The sequence below is a fragment of the Dipodomys ordii genome, unplaced genomic scaffold (assembly GCF_000151885.1).
Source record: "Dipodomys ordii isolate 6190 unplaced genomic scaffold, Dord_2.0 Scaffold2, whole genome shotgun sequence".
Classification (NCBI taxonomy): Eukaryota; Metazoa; Chordata; class Mammalia; order Rodentia; family Heteromyidae; genus Dipodomys; species Dipodomys ordii.
The window spans coordinates 19,173,602-19,191,635 of NW_012267218.1; the positions used below are offsets into that span (position 1 = coordinate 19,173,602).

Below are 18,034 nucleotides of genomic sequence, written 5' to 3' on the forward strand. Positions count from 1 at the left end.
CTGACCCGCAGAAAAAATAGAGAAGAAGAAAAAGGGTGATGCAGGTAGAAGAGTTGCTCGTGTTCCGGGGAGCCTAGCTGGAGGTCCGCGAGGCAGTTAACCCTGCCGGGTCTGGAGGAGCGCCACGCCGCGCCACGGAGCAGCCGCCTGCTTCCCGGGCTCCCAACCGGTACAGGAAAGCAGCAGCAGCAGCAGCAGCAGCAACAGCAGCAGCCAGAGGAAAGAGAGTAAGAAGGACCCAGAGGGAAAAGATGAGCGTGGCTCCGCCGAGGCAGAGAGGGAGGTTGGGTGGGTTGGCGCAATCAGGGAGGGCCGGAGATGGAGGTGTCCCGCAGGCCCCGGCGGAGGTGGCCAAGAGGTTTGATGGTCTCCGGCAAAGTGCAACGTGCCAGTGGTGGTGGGGGGAGGGGGGTGGAAAGCCAGAGGCACAGGTGAAGTGAAGCGGTGGAGTTGGATGGAAGGGGGTGGAGTGGGGAGGGGGAGAGATCCAAATTCACAAATGGGCAAGTCCTATGCAAATAGCGCACCGGGGAGAGCAAATCAGTGCAGCCCGAGCGCTCTGCCGAGGGACTGGCTGGCTCGGGGGAGGAAGGAGGGGCCGAGCCGCGGGGATCCCGGCCCTCCCCATTCAAGTACGGCTCGGGAACGACGCGCGCGCGCCACCGGTCCACCCACTGGTCTGCCTGCCCGCAGCCCCTGCCTGCCCGCCCAGCCACGCGCTCTCCGGCCCAGGGGTCGCGCGCAGGGCTCCCGCACCACCACGGTGAATGCCTGCTTCTCACCTCTCCCCCACGCGGCCTGCCCCACACAGATGCTGCGCTTTCTTATCTGCTTCTCCTGGCTCCTCTCCAAACTCGCCCGGTGAAGGCGCCTTTTACAATGTTGGGGAAGAAATAGACCGGCGGTGGACAAGTAGCCCCACAAGAGAAATTCACAAACAAAACCAAAAACAACTGTCCTAAATCAGCGGGAGCACCCCCTACCCCCCCACCACCACTCCGACTGCTGCAGGTGCCAAGGCACCCTACCCCCCACCCCGCAAACTCGCGCCTCCCTGCCTGGTGGCTGCCTGGACAGCGAGTCAGGGCTCCATGGGGAGTTCCGGATCTCTAAAGAAAACAAGGGGTCCAGGGACTCCCGGAAAGTGATAGGTTGGGGCACTTGGAAACCCTGAGATTCACAAGAGGAAGAGAGAGAGAGGGTCCCAACCCACCTCTGCCTGCGGAAGATAGATGGATGTTTACTTAGCCTAAGCTGGACTCCTCGCTGGGGAAAGCGCTGACCCCAGGTGGGTGAAGCCTCCCCAGGCACTGGGCACCAAGGACAGACAGCATGGTGTTTACACCCAGGGCTGAACCTGCAGGGCAAAGTCTCCAAGTGGCAGCAGCTGTCAGGGCCATCTGTGACTCCAGGAGGTGACTGAGTCCAGGCTCTGCCAGGGAACTGGTGACATTCTGGACGAGCCAGCCTCCACTTCTCCCCTCTTACAGCTGATGAGTGGGAAAAGCACACCCAAGGGCGGATTCTACCTGCACACTCACCTTGCTTTGGGAGGAATAGACAGTGGGAGAGGCTGTGGGACTATTCCCTAGTTTTTTTGTTTTTTTTTAAGGTGTATATAGCCCGTATTATATATATCTCGCTCATTTTAAACTCCCGAATGAGGACCAAGAACAGAGGAAGACAGAATTATCCATCCCTGGGACACCCCAAGGAGAGGTTAAGAGAGTCGCTTTATGTCTCTCCAACGAGAGAGATACTAAACCTACAGATGATTTATCTTCAAGGTCAAATATCAAGTCATTTCTGAATTTATGGTAGTGACTTGGGATCGTGCTTCTGAAATGGATGTTCTTTTGCAGGTACATGCTGCCCGTGATAAATGGTGCAGAGTCATGCTTACAGCCCTGCCTCTCAGAGCCAGGGCCATCTGTGACCGAGCATTCTCCAGGAAAGCCACCCCCACTCACAAGGCCTTCTTTGTACCTTTGGGTAGAGGCCTAGAAACGGGCAATGTCTTAAACCATCAGCCTGCACTCAGGAACGACCCAGCAAGGGTGAGAGGAGTATGCGGACACTGGCAACTCAGTTTCCTCCTCAGTTGAAGTGTGGATAATACCTCCCTCATGAGGTGATTGGGGATTTTGAAGAGACAGCATAGACACAGTTGCTTGTGGCAACACACCTCACAAAGAGCAGCTGGTCACTTTGTTGACCAGGAAAAGAAGTTAAAACTTCCAATAGGTTTTATACTGTGACTGGTTAGGGGAAGGATATGATGTCTTAAATATCCTCTCTCCAGATAATTCCTGTTCACCTCAGCCGCTTCTTGATTTAGTGCTGCAGAAGGCTCCACATCTTACTTCAAACTTCTGATTTCTATCTTGTAATCTTAAAGAAACCTAGATGACCTGGTTTGTGCCTAACTCTTGATCTCTCTCTCCTGCTAGTTACCCCATAGTCTCCACCCTCAACTCCAGATCTATCTTCCTCCCTTCTTTCCTTCCATCTTTCCTTCCTTACTTTTTCCCTCCCTCCCTTCTTTCCTTCCTTCCTTCTTTTCCCCCTCCTCTTCCCCCCCTCCTTCCTTTCCTCTCTCCTTTCCTCATACTTACACTGGAATTTAACCCAAGGTCCTGGCACTGTCTCTTAGCTTTCTTGCCAAAGACTAGTGCTCTATCACTTGAGCCAAAGCTCCACTTCTGGCTTTTAGCTGGTTAATTGGAGATCAGAATCTCTAATTTTCCTGCCTGCGCTGGCTTCAAATCTCAGTCCTCAGATTTCGGGCTCCTGAGTAACTAAGATTATAAGTATGAGCCACAGGCACCTGGCCTAGATCTTTCTGTGCATTGAACATGTCTAGATCTTTTTTTGACCCAGGTGGAGATAAACTTGCTTATTTCTTTTTTCCTGTAAAATGTTATTTTTTAACTTTAAATCCCTGTTGAGCATCCAATATTTTCTTCCTCTTCTTGTCTATCATAAAAGTAGACACTCATCTTCCTCTTGTCTGTGCACACTTGATTACCCTCTGTTCTCATGGAAGGCATGTCCCAAGATTTCCACCTGACCCCAGCATTTCAAATATCGCTTCCTCAGAGAGCCTCTCTGGAATTAATTCATGTGAAGTTAGCTACTGACACTCTTCAGTTCTTTGGCATCACTCTCTACTTTCTGAAATGGTTTCATTGTATGTGGGGTTTGTCATATGTCTTTTTAAAGGAGAGGGTAAGCTCCTCCATGGCTGTCTTTGGCATGTTCTTCCTGACTTCCTGCTTGTGTAGAAAAAGGGTGGTACATTTCAGGATCTCAGTAAATGTTTGCTGGGTAAAGGACTTCTAAGAACCATTAGCCAATCTTAGACTCACATGCTCTCATACCATTGGTTTTGCTGACCCGTTTTTCTGGCTTTAGTGACATTGATCCCAAGAGACAAGCTCTCCAGGGGTGACATGTAGAAGACCTATCTACTTACTGTTCGTATTTCAAATTGGCACTGAGTTTTGCAGACTGTTTTGACATCATCTCAGGAAGTATGGAAAGCTTAGATGGACCTTCCTGTTAAATCTCTGCTAGGCCAAAAAAAAAAAAAGTGAAAATAAATCCTTAATGCTGTACAAAATCTGCAAGTGCTGCTGGAGTGTGTCACAGCTGGAACTATTCATTTTACTTGTCACACTTATCATTTATTTACGTTTCAAAAAAATGTCAAAAGAAGTAGCGGTGAGTCTCAATGAGACAGTTTCCCTATGTGGACACAGGTGAATATTGAGGACACTATTCAGAGAAAACACAGAAGACCAAGATTTTTTTATATAACCACTCCACAAAGCTATCCCCCCACAAGCCAAATAAAGTACATGCCATTCTCCCATTTAAAATACTGTTATTTTTTTCATATGTTGAATAGATTGCTATTGAAATTTCTAATTCCCATTCTTTTCCAGTCTATTAGGGTCTATATTAAGGCTGATGTAATGAATATGTCAGACACACATTCACATGTACATGCAGGCACACACATACATGTATACTTAAGACTTTTCTTTCTAGAACTATCTTCTTAAGACTGCCTGCAGCTAGCATGCCAGCTGAAGGATTGAAGAATGATGGTCACTGCCCATCAAAAGCTCCTCCTCTCCTGTCTATTGGATCCTTTCCATGAGGACACTTGGGTATCAAGTATCCAGATAAAGGATGATGATAAGTGAATGCCTTAAAGATAAGCAAGAAGAGAAACAGACTTAGGAATGTTATGCTAAGAGATTCAAAACGGAAAATTGGTATGTTTTTATGGTCTTTTTCCCCCCCTGATAGTAGGGCTTGGATGAGGGCCTCACACTTCTGCTTGGCTTTTTCAATCATGGTGTGCTCTTTCTCCCATGCCACACCTCCATGTCTAGCTCTTTGCTTATTTTAGTGACTTGTCTGCCCGGGCTGGTTCTGAAACTATGAGTCTTAGACCTCAGCCTCCTCAGTAATAGAAAATTAAAATTTCATGGGATAAACCAAGCTTTGCCCTACTTAAATAACCCCCTTTCATAAAATCCAAACTAAGAAAAAAAATAGTTTAAATAGTGATACAGGTGGACCCATTGCAACAAGTCGTTATGTCGAAAAACGAACTTTACAACTTTGGTGGGGGGGGTGGGAGGATTGGGTGGGGGGGGACGGAGGGGGGATGGGAAGGGATGGGAAGGGGAAACAAAGGAGGAGGCAACAATGCTTGATAAGAAATGTACTCATTACCTTGCCCATGTAATTATAACCCCTCTGTATGGTATTTTCACAATAAAAAAAAAAGAAATGTACATTTCTGAATGGAATGTAGTTTTGTTTTGTTTTTAAACCCCCTAGTGCTGGGTCTACTAAGTCAATAGCAGGATTTCACTGTTACTTCAGACTGCAGAATTTGGGATGATAGACTTCCTTGTCTCACTCTTTTAATACATCCTTTTCTCTTCCCTGGGAGACTAGCCCCAAATAAAAGAAACTTTGCCCTTAATTCCTTGTCTTATTTTGCTCTGTGCCTCAACTCTTAAGTAACTAAGGAATGCCTGGCTTTTTTTTTTTTTGTAAAAATACTGTACAGAGCGGTTACAATTACATGGGCAAGATAATGAGTACATTTCTTATCAAGCATTGTAACCTCCTCCTTTGTTTCCCCTTCCCATCCCTTCCTATCCTCCCCTCGCCCCCCACCCAATCCTCCTCCTTCCCCCCGCCCTGCACCAAAGTTGTAAAGTTCATTTTTTGACATAATGACTTGTATATCTTATTGTTGCAATGGGTCCACCAGAGAATGCTTGGCTTTTAAAATGAGCTTCATGATGATACTTAAATATGTTAGGTTTCAAACACCTAATGCCAAATTTCTCTGTCCGTCATCTCTCACAGTACATTTTACCTCTGCACATGGCTCTCTCTTCACTTGGACAGACTCTGATCTGCCACTTCCCTGCCAGCTGAAGATTCCTGTCAAGTTCATTATTGCAGGTACATTGAATGTGACAGCACACACCTTGACCAGAAAGTATTCACACAGTCTGTTCTGTGTGAGGCCCAAGCTGTTAGGTGAAATACTTCCTTTTTTTCCCCAAACTAAACAGTAGCGATCCTTACTTTCAATCTACATAGGGCTCCAAAGGAAATTGAGAAAGAGAATAGAACAACAACAACAACAAAAATCACACTACAACTAAACTCACATAATGTGAAATGGAATAAAAGTCCTGAAAAAATACAGGTGACTATTAAGATGGCTATAAATATATCCAAGAGATCCAGCGACCCCATAAAACAATCGAAGTTTGCTTTATTATATGTCAGTAGATTTATTTATATCCATATAATTCATCCTTCTGTTCATTTATTTAAGAAATCCATCCTGCAAAGAAGAGCAGATTTCTGATTATATTTTCTATTTGGGTGTATAAGAAGAAGCTTTATTACCTTAACTGTCATTTCTACATGTATTTGAATGTTGATTTTCTTTATTTAAAGAGCAATGCCATCCTTGTATACATTTATAGGTCAGAAAATGCCTCTGATTCTTTAACTTATCTTTCTTACGAACATCCATCCTTATTCCCTGGTCCACCTTGTGGCTGAAATAGGGATCTCAGGACTTCAATATATTTACCCCATGAACATTAAATTTAGGAATACTATAGGCAAGAAAAGTTTGAAATATAAAATACCACGTGATAAATAAAGGAGAGATTTCAGATCTTGGGAAGTAAACACTATAGTTGAAAACTACCACTACACCCAAATAAAAACATGCTGTAAGTTTCTTCCATAAATACAAGTTATTAAACATAAACAAAGCACAAAGAATAGATTTAGTCAATTTAGGAAGAGGAAGAACTAGCAGGCAGGGTGACATGAACTGAATTGCAGTCAGTTTGACTTTGAGCAGCTTCCTTTAAACTCTGAATATATTTCCTCAACAGCATGACTATGAATAATCCTAGATCAAGGAATGATGTTAAGGCCTTAATGAAAACATGCATTTGCAAAGGGGACTAGTCATTCTTAGTATGAACTGGACTTTAATGATTTCAAATTGACAGAAAAAGGAGAAGAAGGTACGAAAGAAAATTACCATGTTAACCTGGGATCATCCACAGAGAAATTCCTAAAGGAGGGACACACTTGAATCCTACTTTTCTCTTGTTACTTAGTTAAGGCTTGAAAAGAATAGAAAGTGGTCAACTTTTTCTTTCAATGAAGAAGACAAGTGTTAAAAGACATGAGGAGAGAAGAAAAAGGGGAAAGAAGGATGGAAAAAGTAAAAAGAGAAGTAGGGACAGGAGGAAATGTGAAAAGACAAACTATTTCTAATGACTAGTTTGTCATACTCAGAGATGTTAAATTGATACCATCATGAATTTACAAGTTAAATTTTAGCAGGTCCAAGAGTTATCTTTTGCTTAAAAATTTATTCCCAGTAGTTAATTTTTAGATACCAAAATACACACTGGATCAAATTCATAAGGTATCATTTATCTGTTAAAATGCCCTCGTTCATGCTATCATCACACTCATATGTCTATTTCTATCATCATTCCATGAAGAGGACATAATCTAAAGTTGAGGTACAGAGATCTCAAGATCTGGAATAAATGATCACTTTTCCCTTGATATTATGCAGACTTAAATTCATTTCATAGAGAAATCTCAAAGAACAAAATGGGTTGGATGTTCTCCAAAACAGAAAGTACAAAGTGTAACCTAAGTAGCTTCAGCAATGTTTGCAAGATGAGTCATAAGGACATTTCTCAGTGGTACTAAGGACTCCCAATATGGATGGTGAGGTCAGGCAGGTACACTAAAATTGAAGTGATATAGGTAGGAGGAACAGGCTCTTCTTAAAATAAGTAAAATAATATTAAGATAGTATTTTAATAACAGTATGCTACTTAGGTGTTCAAGAACTATTGCTTCTAATCCAAACAGGCTGAATTGGTTGTTCTTTTCTGTTCTCCTAAAGTCCTGTACTGTCAAAACTTGTCCCATTGTGTCATGATCAGTTACTTTATATCCAAGTGCTCAACATGATTCATGTAAAAATGATGTAGGATCTCATCCTAGGGCCATGAAGCGTAAGTTCAAATCTACGTACCACTATTTACTAGCTGTTCCACCCTGGACAAATTACTTAAACTCTGAAAACCTTTATTCTATTGAGAAAGATGAATACTACATCATTAGCATCTCCTTCCGCAAACTTAGACCAGCACTTTGCCCACAGGAAACAGGTATTTGTGGACTAGTATTGGGATATATTTAATTACTACTGAAAATAATATTTTTGTTATGTATGGAACTGGAGAGATGTTAAAAAATATTCAACCATCAGTTTATTAGAAAGAACTAGCAATGTTTGAGGATATTACAAAAATGAGAAGGGTTGCTTTGGAAGGTAGTACTCTCCATCACAGGATGGAGACAAACAGAAGCATTTTAGCATTACGTGACTTAAAAACCATTCCCTCTTCTACCTCTGCATTAATTTATACATTCTCTTGGCCTTACTTTAAGTATCAAACCCAATTCTTGGAGTTTGCAAGATTCTCACATACCCTTACTTCTGACTTTTCATGTATCCAGGTTAGTAATCTTATTTTTTTGGTAATTTTTAAATTAATCTTTAAATAGTAGTTCAAGAGGTTTCAATTCAATGTGTCAATTTATGTATATAATTCATTTTGATCATTGTCACCTCTTCCATCATTCCCCCCTTCCATCTACTCTAACCCCACCCAGCCCATCAAAAGTTTCCGAGCTCCATTCCCATGTATGTACATTGAATATTATGACTGTATCACCCACCAAAGAATCTTGTATTTCCATAAAATAAACAAATCAAGAAGTATTGCTGCACTGGAACTTCATTTTTTCATTAGTGTATGCAGTACAAGTTATCTCTAGACATATTAGCAATTTAATGTTTCTATTTTAAACAGCAAACACGTTTCTCCCTACTAGCAACACCTACGCAACTTCTGTTCCTGTGTTCTAAGAGGGCATTTTTCAACAGTGAAGGGTTCATTGCTATGGATAGAGTGTAAGATTTGCTTCCCCTTTGTCCCTACCTCTCAGCAGGAAATCCCAATGGACTACATACAAAAAAGTTAATAATTTAAATAAAGACATAATAGCTTGAAAACCCTGGGCAGAAAGTAGAGTTGCTTTGTTCTTTCTAATGAGCATAGAACCATCCTTCTCTGTTGTATCTGGTACAGACAAATATTAAGAAGACACTTAAATTAGAAACACTTAGATACAGACAGAGCAAGTTACTTAATACTAGATAGCATATTTCAGCATCAGAAGAGGCTAGAATCATTATCCAGATTAAGACATGCATGGCTGTTTCAACATAATCATCAGTAGAATGTGAGCACATGACAAAAATGATAGTACAGTAAGAAAGTAATCTACTTTGAAAGAGTTTTTAGCCACAACAATAAGAGAACAAGAAACCTCAAAATGTAACATTAAAAGAATAATCTGAAATAAGTTGCCCAAACAAATATGGTTGAAATGATTAATTACAAAAGCTATAGTAATCACAGCGGGAGAAAAACATATATGGCAACGGGCAGCGTTTAGAAAGAACTAAACGCTTCTGAAAATGCAACACAGTTAATAAAATTTAAAAATAATAACAAAAAGAATCGCCCTGTGGTTCTAATATGTAGATGTAGCTGAAGAGAGAATTAGTGAACTGAACTGGAGGGCAGAATTAAAGATCTTCAAAACATAGCACAGGATGAAAAAGATTTAAACATAAAACAAAGAGATTAAAAACTCATGGGAGATCAAAGAGGTTCCAATATATATCTTTCAAGAAGAATTTGAGAGAGTACAGAACATGGAGATGGAATAATGTTCACAGAGAAAGATGCTGGAATATACATTCAAGCAATGTTAGTTCTTACCTTAAAGGCTCCCATGCAGGAGATAAAATAGTGACATTTTTATTTATCATAGTTAAATGTAACAATACCAAAACTGACATGCAAAGTCTATAAAAAAGAAAAAAAAAGAATGAAAAGAAAAGAACTACATAATTTGGGGAGGGGGGAGGATGATGAGAATGGGGAAAAAATAATGGAGGAGGTGACACTTTCCAAAAAGAAATGTACTCATTACCTGACATATAACTGTAACTCCTTTGTTATTTTGTATATCACCTTTACAATACATTTTTTAAGTATTACTTTTCAGTAGTGCCCATAAAAATTAAGAGTATTGTAGTTTTGCATTGATGGAAGGAATACAAGGGGTGGTAATGAGCAAATAGGGTGTGTTTTGTGAATAAGTCTCAGTCAACATTCTGCCACTAATACCACATCACACCAGCAACTAATTTGTGGAACTTTAAAACAGTAATAATGATCGATATTTGTTTCACTTGTTACAAGATGGATATTCTGTCACTATCTTGCCATCGGAAAGAAAGATGTCTACTACCACCTGCCTGTATTTACAGAGACAAGAGGTGGTAGCAGAGCCCGAGTGTGACCATGTGTGACTTTAAGCCACCCAACCGCATAACCCATGTATTACTATTCAGCTACTAAATCCTCTATGTTTAATATATGCAAATTCCAAGTCATACTTAAAGAGGCTGACACTTAAAGGGGTGACTAGATCTCAGCCATGTGGACATTCCTTTAGGCTATTACTTTTCTTTTGGTTAGTGCCATATAGGAATATCATTTACAGTATTAACTTAGTTTTGTTTTCTTTTTAAACTGAGATCACAAAACTCTGCTTAAACAAAGCAGAAGGTGATGCTATAATTTGGATCTGCAATGCTTCCCAAAGGCCTTTTTTGTTACAAGCTTGGTCCTCAGTGTGACTCTCTTGAGAGGTGGCAGACGTTCCTTTAGTAGAATGTCCTTAGATTATCTCCTTCTTCAAGAGGAGAATGGGCCCCTGTGCTCTTCCACTTCTTGGCCATGAGGTAAACAGGATGCTTCACCAAATATTCCCCACCATTTCCACCCAAGGTCCCTAGAAGAAGCTTGAAAGCAATGGGTCTTTTCTGATCATGGACTGGAACCTCTAAAATCATGAGCCAAAATTAACTTTTCCTTCTTAAAAATTACTAATCTTAGACATTTTGATATAGTGACCGCAAGCCAACTGGAACAGGTGATTTTCCTCTCACAAAGAAGCTTAAGCTGGGAGCTTAAGTTATACTCTATTTGAGTACTCAGTTCTGTGATAATAAAAGAGAAAGAACTACCATACCCTAAACTTTATATCCTAATTAGTATGCTTATTTGGTGAATTTTAGCCTAAAAAGATATGGAAATATTTTTTTTCTGGAAAAAGAAAATATACTCCTTTACTCCATCCTGAGAAAAAGAATTCATCCAGAAAATGTAACAGTCTTGAATCTGTATGCATCCAACAATATAGCTTTTAGATATATAAAGCACATGTTGATAGAGTGAAAGAAAGACAAATCCCTGATCAAAATCTCCACTAGAAAACATGTTCCATTGGAGGAGATGTGTTTGTGTTCTTTGATCACTGCTCAATTACCTAGGATGTTGAACAATGCTGATGCATGTTAAGTGCTTAATAATGATTTATTGAATAAATTCACTATATTCTCATTAAAACAAATAGGATGAAAGGGAAAGAGTAGCAAAGCCATAGCTAATTTTAATAGCATAATTATCAGACTACAAATAATAGTATCTACAACCTGAATAGAACACTTAAGTTCTATCCTTTCAAGATCAGATGAAACACAATAAGAAGCATACAAATATTGAAAAATCAGAAACTGCATTCCAGTCTAAGTCAACTTCAATAGATCCCCATAGATTTGTGATTTAAAATTTAAATAAATTATTCTTATCAATGAAATGGAAAACTATATTTTCTTATATCTAATTTTATATATGTGCTTAACTATGTTCTTCATTATCCCTCCTTGGATAAAATGAAATATAGTATTTTCAAAAAGAGACCTGAGATCAAATTATTTTCTCTCATTCTTTCCTTATATTTTATTCTAATATGTTTCTTATAGGTTACCAAATTAAAAAAAATCAAAATACTTGTTCTATAAGAGATAAAATAAGCAACTTGGAATTGATTGTCTCTGAGTATTGGTTAGTAGATAAAAATTAGCTTTAAAATTATCCTATTCAATATTCAGCATAAAAAAGTAAGGTTTCAGAGATGGGCTCTGGTGGCCCATGCCTATAATCCTAGCTTCTCAGGAGACTGAGATCAGGGTTGTGGTTCAAAGCCAGCCAGGCAGAAAAGTCTCTGTGAGACTCTTATCTCCAATTAACCTCTCAAAAACCAAAAGTGATGCTGTGGCTCAAGTGGTAGAGCTCTAGCCTTGAGCACAAAAAGGCTTGGGACCATACTCAGGCCCTAGGCCAAGCACCACAACCAACACACACACACACACACACACACACACACACACACACACACACACACACAAAATAATGTTTCATGTAGGCAACTTTATACATGTTAAAAAATTAAACATTGCCCAAAGCATTTGCATTCAATATTGATATTTATTACACAATGTTTGAGTAATGTATACATCGGCAGTTATTAAGTTATTTAGCCAGATGCTGATAGTTCACACCTGTAATCCTAGCTGCTCAGGAGGCTGAGAGCTGAGGATCATGGTTTGAAGCCAGGGTCAGCAGGAAAGACCATGAGAAGTTGATCTCCAATAAACTATTCTGAGAAAGACAGAAGTGGCATCATGGCTCGAATGGTAGAGTGCTAGCTTTGAGCAAAAGAATATCAGGGACAGTGTATGAAAGTATGCAAGGAAAAAAAACAACCTTGTTATGGTCCCATTAAACTTGATTTTGAATTAATAAGGAAGGTGTTCTATTATGCAGGATTCCTGATTGTTCACTATGGTAAAATCAGATGCAGTGTGTATGTGTGTGTGTGTGCTTGTGTGTGTGTGTGTGTGTGTGCGTGCGTGTGTGCATGTGTGCGTGTGTGTGTGTGTGTGCATGCATGCCAGTCCTGGAGCTCCTGGGCACTAACCTTGAACATTTTTGCTCAAGGTAAGCACTCTACCACTTGAGCCACAGCTCCACTTCCAGCTTTTTGGTGGTCAGTTGGACCCAAGAATCTCATGGACTTGCCTGCTAGGGATAGTTTTGAACCATGATGTTGAACCAGATGTTCACATCTCAGCCTCCCGAGTAGCTTAAGTAGCTAGGCTTACAGGTGTGAGCTACCTGCACCAAGCAGAAGACACATTCTTAACCTACTTTAAGTGTAAATGTATTTTCATCCTTGGATCTAACACCAATGCCAGACATTAAGAAATTTACTTAACCACAAGCTATCTCATATAGATTCTCAGATACTTCATTTTTTTAAGTTACATAGAAGAAACTAGGCCTAAAATGCTCCACAACTTTGAATAAGAATACCCATCCGAGTGCTTACGTATACTATTTATTTCTCCCTCCATACTTTTCTCTTGCCTGACTTGGCCAGTTATCTGCCCACTAATTTCAAGCAAATGAACGCAGCTGACCAAGCATTTGCTGTGGATTTTCTAGAAATTGAAAAGACAACTCACAAGGGAAGGGGAGAGTGACATGTACCTTAGCCTAATTCCAGAAGACAGTGAGCTTCTCCATTTCACAGAGTTAGCTGTGGAAGGGAACATCACAGAGAGTGATTTCGTGCCAGATAGATGTAATTTCCTAAAATACAGACCTTGTCATTGTGTAGAAGATGAGTGGAGAGAAAGGTCAATGTATCTCAAGCACAGGAAGAAAAGGACAGACAGCCTGCTGTTTGGTGACACTGCATATTCTTAGTGAGTTTCTCATAGCACTAACAGGCTTAGCTCATTACTAAACCAATTAAAATAGCTATAGAGTCGTGCTGAAGGTTCCAGGCATAAGAGCATCCAGAATATTCTCTCTCACCCTCTTGAATGGTTCTTCTTCTTTAGCTCCTGCTGGTAGTACAAGCAGTGGGGGATGAGGTGTAGAGCAATGTCTGCTTTAGGAGTTACTCAGCAAGGGGTGGCTACTAAATGTGGCCCTGGGGTAGCAAATAATACATATATTTTACAACTCTTAGCCCTTTCTTCTCAGCCCCCACTCTCTTACAATAGTTCAAGAAAAATTAGCAACAATAGAAATAGCAACTCTCAAATGCCCCCACCCCACTGACCAGCTGTGGATAGAACTTTTGGTTGTTTAGGAAGATGACTATATGCATTAGCCAAAAGGAAAATAAAGGAAAACTAAAAATAGTTATGAGTTATTAAAATTTCTTCCTTAACTCACTTTGTCTTCCAAGATACACTGAGAGCTTTGGTGACCAATGCCAGTGTGAATTGATTTAGGACACAGAAACTTTAAAGAGGTAACTGAGGTTAAATGATTAGGCCCTAATACAATACAATGAATGTTTTTGTAAGGATAGGAAGAAACTAGGTATATATAGGTACAAGAAAACAACAACAACAAAACCCAGCCATGTAAAGACACAGAAAAGACAGGCATTTGCCAACTAAGGACTCCAGAGAAATTTAACCATCCGGTATCATGGTCTTAGGTATTCAAAGCTCCAAAAGTGGGAGAAAATAAATTTGTTTTTTTCAAGCCATACTGTAGGCTTATTGTCAAGAATAACAACACTGGTAGAATTAGAGACTTCCAGATTCAGAAAAATACCTTAGAGCACATCCTACCAAGGGTTCTTAGAGCTCAAAGAGAGGACTACTTCTTTGCACTCCTTGCCAGGGGTCATTTTTATTTATTTATTTTTTTAAATCAAAGTCTGGGTGAACTGTGTCCCTTAGAGTCCTGTACTGAATAATTTCTCTGGCTGGATCTGACCTGAAAATGGTCTGTCAACTCCCTCCTAAAATGATTTCAACTTAACCTGGGGATGTTCTAGAAAGATTTTTTTTTAAATTTTAAAAGAGGATCATAAGAACCATTCATTATTTCAAAATTCTCATTTTATAGATGACAGAACTGAATCCTAGAAAGCAGTATTGTACCATAAATGCATCAATAAAACAGCAAACACTTTTTTGCAAAGGGGGAGGGAATTAACATAATAAAGGGCGTAGACTTGTTCAAAGTACATAGTATATAATTATCACAATGAACCCCCCTTGAAGTATTAATATATTCTAAAAAACTTAAAACACTAGTAAAATAAGACCCAAATTTCTCACTTCCTAATAAAAGATATCAAGCCCCTATGCTTTCAAAGGAACTAAGTATTTTCCCTGAGTTCTACTTGGACAAAGAGACATTTTCTAGCCTTTTAGAGTACATTAATGTTTATAGAATAAGCTTCAGTATCTTCATTTGGATAATCAGGTTGACAAATTTTTTAAACTTATGCTGTTACCAAATATATCTTCTACAGATGTGGTATGCTAACTATATGTATAGTTGACAAGAGAACCTAACAAAAGGGTATCATTTAATGTTCCAAACTATAGTTCCTAAGTTGCTATGAATGGGCATGTTTGTGTTCTTCATTTGAGGAATAGTCAAGAGGCAGTCAATAAGTAGTTTCTCATTAAGATGTGATACTCTAATCCAAGATACTCAGGAGGCTAAGATCTGAGGATTGCGGTTCAAAGCCAGCCAGGGCAGGAAAGTCTGTACCTCTCTTTTATTTATTTATTTATTTATTTATTTATTTTTGGGTCTGGTCGTGAGGCCTGAACTCTGGGCCTGGGTGTTGTCCCTCAGCTCTTCAGCTCAAGGCTAGCACTCTACCACTTGAGCTACAGCACCACTTCAGGCTTTTTTTTTCTTTTTTGCTTATGTGGTGCTGAGGAATCGAACCCAGGGCCTCATGCACGCAAGGCAAGTGCTCTACCACTGAGCCACCTTCCCAGCCCCAGTCTGGGCCACTCTTATCCCCAATTAACCAGCAAAAAGTGGTAGAGCACTAACATTGAGTAAAAAAATCTTGCCTTGCATGCATGAGGCCCTGGGTTCGATTCCCCAGCACCACATAAGCAAAAAGAAAAAACACCAGAAGTGGCACTGTGGCTCAAGTGGTAGAGTGCTAGCCTTGAGCTGAAGAGCTGAGAGACAGCGCCCAGGCCCAGAGTTCAGGCCCCACGACCAGACCCCCCCAAAAAAAAATCTAAGAAAGAGAATCTAGGCCCTGAGTTCAAGTTCAGTACTGGCAAACAGTGCACACACAGTACACACACACACACACACACACACACACACACACACACACACACACGACTAGGGTTAATCTAACAAGCCAGAGAAAGCATGCTTACCCACACTCCTATGTAAATAGTTAAAAGTATGTAAATCTCCTGACCTCTAGCTGCAGATACCTATCTACCACAGGGAGGGCCCGGAGTCGTAGGGCCGGAAAGCCAATAGAGGATGTGAGAGTTGAGATTCTCCCGCTCCACCTCTTCCTTCTCCTTGTACCTATCACTGTTTATATCGACCCAGGAACTCTCCACTTGCTCCAGGCTTGGGTGAATGTCAATAGCCATTTGCCTTCTCTGAAATCCAAAGCTCTCTCCCTGCTTTGAAGAGCCTTTGTACCTGTATGTGTGTGTGTGTGTGTGTGTGTGTGTGTGTGTGTGCGCGCGTGCACGCACGTGTGTGTAGCAGTCTCCATCAATGTGGCTGCTTTCCTATCTGCATTTGTGCTTTCCCCTTGCTTCTGAAAACAGAAACTGGCATTTCAGTGTGAAATAGAAAACCAGACATTTGACAGATACTTGAAAAGATGGTCTCTCTTCTTCTTCCCCTCTTCTTCTTGTTCCTCTTTCTCTTACCCTTTTCTGTCTCATCCTTCCCTCCCCCCCTGACCCCCCCCTCCCCAGGTATCTCAAAATTCAGTGGGCAGAGAACAATTCTAACCTTAGCATTCATACTACAGAGCTTTATATGTCCAGGAAGAAATTCAAGAATCCAGAGGTTCACTTGTTTTTTTTTTTAAATTATTGCTATTATTGTTGTTAGTAAGCAGTTGTATAAAGAGGTTACATTTCTTTTTTTTTTTTGTCGGTCGTGGGGCTTGAACTATGGGCCTGGGCGCTGTCCTTCAGCTCTTCAACTCAAGGCGAGTGCTCTACCACTTGAGCTACAGCGCCACTTCCGGTTTTCTGGTGGTTTATTGGAGATAGTAGTCTCACGGTCTCTCTTGCCCGGGCTGGCTTTGAACCGCGATCCTCAGATCTCAGCCTCCTGAGTAGCTAGGATTACAGGCGTGAGCCACCAGTGAAGAGGTTACATTTTTCTCTCTCTCTCTTTCTCTCTTTCTCTCTCTCTCTTTTTGTAGTACTGGGGTTTCCACTCAGGACTTCATGCTTGCCACATGCTTGCACTCTACCACTGGAGCCTCACCCCACCACTCACTTATTCTTTTAGAGGAGAGGTTGTGGGCAGGGGGTTCCCAAGATAATAATAGAGGGTTATGATTATTTGAAACACCGACTGATCCTCACTTTGATACAACCGACTTTATGCCACAGGTGAAGCAGCATTGTGAAGCTCTCTGTTTCTTTAGGCTTTAGTCCCATGGTCCTCATGCCTGGGACAGTCTGAAACAAAACCTGAGCTTTCCAGCCCATGCTTCTGTCCTTCCTCCAACCTCACCAGCTTCTGAATGTCACACATGGCTTGGAGGCCTTTAGGCAAGAGGAGAATAAAACACTGAAAATAAAATCCATTGTATTCATATTAAAAAAAGAACTATGAAACTTGTGGGTAGCAATGGGGAAAATGGAGAATGAAGGATGGGATGACATTAAACAAGAAGCATTATACTCATAACCTGACTTACACAACTGGAACTCCATTGTACAACTACTTTAATAATAATAAAATGGAGAGAAAGAAAGAAAGAAAAAGAAAGAAAGAAGGAAAGAAAGAGAGAAAGAGAGAAGAAAGAGAGAGAGAGCGAAAGAAAGAGAGAAAGAAAGAGGGGGAAGGAAGGAAGGAAGGAAGGAAGGAAGGAAGGAAGGAAGGAAGGAAGGAAGGAAAAGAAAACTCCCTGAGAGTTTCCCAAATGCCCCAGATGAGTCGTTCTGCTCTACCTGAGCTCCAGCTTTCCCCCAGGGTTAGGTTCTCCTAGAAGCTGAGGAGACTATGTAGTGTAGAATCAAAAGATAATCCAGCCTGGAAGTTAAATCACCACTTCCCATCCTCTTCTACCTCTCAACTCTCCAGGCATCTTGGCATTCTCCCATGTATCTCCAGCTTATTCTCACCACTGTCTTCCAGGACTGTATGTTTTTATCCTTACTTAAGTTAGCCAATTAATACTACCAGGCCTAGACTAAATATTTCCTCTCTCTTATTCCTAAGCCAGAAACAAAAGCCTTCTTTTTTTCAGTGTTCTTTTGGAATCTCTAGTCTGAGACCTGTCATGGAGATGCTCCATGGATACTAGAAATCTAGTCCAGTAGCTTATCATACCTTCTCTAGGTAGTGTACCTTAAGTCCCTTCTTAATCTCTCTGCTGTTATCCAGGATATAAG

At 40.7% G+C, this 18,034-nt stretch overlaps 1 protein-coding gene across 4 annotated transcripts in view; it reads right to left on the reverse strand.

Annotated features, from left to right (window-relative positions):
• Positions 1–18,034, reverse strand: part of Nrxn3 (neurexin 3) — a 1,505,050-nt gene that overhangs the window by 546,964 nt on the left and 940,052 nt on the right. The window lies entirely within an intron of this gene.